Raw genomic sequence first — 3719 nt, forward strand, 5'->3', positions numbered from 1 at the left:
TCTTATCTTTCCAATTTCTTTTACTAGGCAAATAGCAGGCAGACTTGCAGTTGCATAGAGCCTGCTATAGCTTAGATTATACATTACTCAGGGTTCTGGATAACTAGCCAGACCCGGAGAAATAGCTTTCTGATTTATTTTTTTTTGTTTTTTTTGGTCTTGGGTGGGGTTTGCCTGCCTGTCACGTCCTCCCTCCCCCACATGCCCCCTACATCAAAACAAAGAGGAGATCCTGATGATGGGAGGGGATTTGAATATGGCATTGGATCCTACTGTGGATGTCTCAAAGGGAGTCTCTCATTTATCTTATGTAAAACTGCGCAGAGCAAAGAGATTGCTACAAGATTTTCAATTAATGGACACTTGGAGAACCCTCCATGTTCACGACAGAGACTATACCTTTTTTTCAGCTAAACATAACACATATACCAGAATTGACTATGTTTTTTTTATCACAGAACGCTCTGTCATGTATATTGGAGGCATCCATAGGTTCATTCACGCTATCGGATCACGCGCCAACCAATTGTGTCATAGAATGGCGAGACGTAAGTCCCCGGGAATGGAACTGGAAGATGAATGAGACACTCCTGAAAGAACCAGAGTATGAGAATCAGATAGCTCAGGAATTGGAATCCTTCTTTATAACCAATGAATCAGAGGAAACAACCCCATTTTGCAGATGGGAAGCGCATAAATGTTATATCAGAGGAATCCTTATATCTCTAGGAGCTCATAGGAAACGCTCTCTCAGCGCTAAGCTGGACACCCTGCTTGGAGAAATCCATGTACTTGAATTGGCACACAAGAAATCTCATGCACAACAGACAAGGGAGAAACTCTCGGGCTTACGGGATGAATTAAATCTATTACTAATGGATAAAGCAAAAGCTAAGCTAGCCCGGTGCAGGCGAGCATACTATGAATAAGGAAACAAGCCTAGCAGGATGCTAGCAAATGCGCTCAGAGAGACGAGAGCTCGGAATCATATTGATCATATTAAAACCAAGGGGGATAAGTTAGTCAGCTCCTCACAGGCAATTGCGAAGGCATTTAGAGATTATTATGCCAACCTCTATCAAATAGAGGGCCAACTGCCCACCTCGAGGACATCTAATAGATGGGAGTTGGCAAAAGAATATATATTGGCGTCAGGAATGCCTAAGCTGCCTGAAGAAGAAGCAGGAGACATAGATGGTCCAATTACAGTAGAAGAATTTTCAGAAGCTCTTAAATCGCTGAAGCCAGGTAAGGCCTCAGGTCCCGATGGGTACACCTTGCTGTATTATAAGACCTTTTCTGAAAAACTGGCACCAAAATTCCTAGCCGCATTTAACTCAATATGTGCTGGGAAAAAGATGCCCGTGGAAACATTAATGGCCCATATAACAGTAATCCCTAAGGAGTGAAAGGATCCAGCCTTATGTGCTAGCTATCGTCCAATTTCATTGCTAAATGTAGACCTTAAGATCTTTACAAAAATACTCGCTAATAGATTACTGACACACATCCCCGCTTTAGTACACCAGGACCAAGTGGGGTTTACCCCTAATAGAGAGGGTAGAGAAAACACGCAAAGGGTTCTAAATGCCATACATATATCTCACTATTATCAAAAACCCTTAGTGCTTATATCCGCGGATGCGGAAAAAGCATTTGATAGGATAGACTGGACATTCCTGAAAGCCACGTTACAGCATATAGGATTGAAAAGTGGTATGCAGAACTGGATTACTAGTCTGTATTCATGCCCAAAAGCAAGAGTGAAGATTAATGATACAATGTCTGAACCATTCTCTATATATAATGGAACGGGGCAGGGTTGTCCACTCTCGCCTATCATATTTATTCTCACACTAGAACCCTTTTTAAGAACAATACGGGCCAATCCAGACATTAGGGGCATCTCAATAAAAGGAGAACATAAATTGGCCGCATATGCGGATGATTTGCTATTCTTTATAACCTCTCCAGTTGTATCTTTACCATCTTTATTATCGGAGTTACGCATATATGGAGGGATATCCAATTTCAAGGTAAACTATAGTAAATCGGAAGCGATGGGTGTGGAAGTGAATACTGCGCTGCAACATCAGCTTTCGGAGCATTTTGATTTTAGATGGACAGTAGGGATGAGCCGAACACCCCCCGGTTTGGTTCGAACCAGAACCTGCGAACGGACCGAAAATTCGCACGAACGTTAGAACCCCATTGACGTCTATGGGACTCGAACGTTCAAAATCAAAAGTGCTCATTTTAAAGGCTAATTTTCATGGTATTGTCCTAAAAAGGGTTTGGGGACCCGGGTCCTGCCCCAGGGGACATGTATCAATGCAAAAAAATTTTTTAAAAACAGCCGTTTTATCGGAGCAGTGATTTTAATGATGCTTAAAGTAAAAAAAAGTGAAATATTCCTTTATATATTGTACCTGGGGGTGTCTATAATATGCCTGTAAAGTAGCGCGTGTTTCCCGTGCTTAGAACAGTCCCTGCACAAAATGACATTAAAGGAAAAAAAGTCATTTAAAACTGCTTGCGGCTTTAATGTAATGTCATGTCCTGGCAATATGGATGAAAATCAGTGAGACAAATGGCATGGGTACCCCCAAGTCCATTACCAGGCCCTTTGGGTCTTGTATGGATATTAAGGGGAACCCCACACCCAAATTAAAAAAGGAAAGGTGTGGGGCCCCCACGCCCTATATACTCTGAACAGCAGTATACAGGCAGTGCAAACAAGACAAGGACTGTAGGTTTGTTGTTAAGTAGGATCTGTTTGTAATTTTGAAATGGTACATTTTCAAAGTGTAGCTCAAATCTGTTTTTAAGCTTTTTGGAAAACATAGGGAAGGGTTATCACCCCTGTGACATTTGATTTGCTGTCTTTGCTCCTCTTCAGAAGATTTCACCTCACTTTTTGTCCCAATGACAAATGTTTTTTGAAAATTTGGGATTTTTAGTGAAACAAGGATTGGTGATAAAGCATCAGTGTAAAGGAGAAAAGTTTTTCCCATATTAACTCTTACAGGAGAGAATTTCCCTTCCTATGGGGTAGATTTCATCTCACTTCCTGTTGTCTCCTTCCGTTTGCAAGTAGGAGTCATTTGTAAGTTGGATGTTTGAAAGTAGGGGCCTGCCCTATATACTCAGCAGAAATTTGGGCCTTAAGTGTTGTTGTGGCCACAACACTGTAAGCCCTCACAGGGCCCTGCTGCAAAAATATTAGATCAAGAATTGTAATTGTAATTACGGCCACATCACCCTGAAAGCGCCCGATCTCGTCTGATCTCGGAGGCTAAGCAGGGTCGGGCCTGGTTAGTACCTGGATGGGAGACCGCCTGGGAATACCAGGTGCCGTAGGCTAAAAAAAAAAAAAAAAAGAATTGTAATTACTTGCCCCTGTTGAACAGGGTCAGAAAAATTGGGCCTTTGGTGGTGGTGCTGGTGGCACAACACTGTAAGTCCTCACAGTTACTCTTGGTGGGCGCAGAAACGGACCCTGCTGTGAAATATTAGATCAAGAATTGTAATTACATGCCCCTGTTGAACAGGGCTAGAAAAATTGGGCCTTTGGTGGTGGTGGTGCTGGTGGCACAACACTGTAAGTCCTCACAGATACTCTAGTTGGAACACAGGAATGAGCCCTGCTGCAAAGAATTGCATCAAAAATTGTAATTACATGCCCCTGTTAAACAGGGGCTTAAAAATTGGGCCTTAGG

At 42.4% G+C, this 3719-nt stretch overlaps 1 non-coding gene across 1 annotated transcript; it reads left to right on the forward strand.

Annotated features, from left to right (window-relative positions):
• Positions 1-3244: 3244 nt before the first annotated feature.
• LOC141135879 (5S ribosomal RNA) lies at positions 3245-3363 on the forward strand. Its single transcript, XR_012243652.1, has one exon. It is a non-coding gene; the product is annotated as a 5S ribosomal RNA (ribosomal RNA).
• The last annotated feature ends 356 nt before the right edge of the window (positions 3364-3719 follow it).

This window comes from Aquarana catesbeiana, linkage group LG03 (assembly GCF_042186555.1).
Source record: "Aquarana catesbeiana isolate 2022-GZ linkage group LG03, ASM4218655v1, whole genome shotgun sequence".
NCBI lineage: Eukaryota > Metazoa > Chordata > Amphibia > Anura > Ranidae > Aquarana > Aquarana catesbeiana.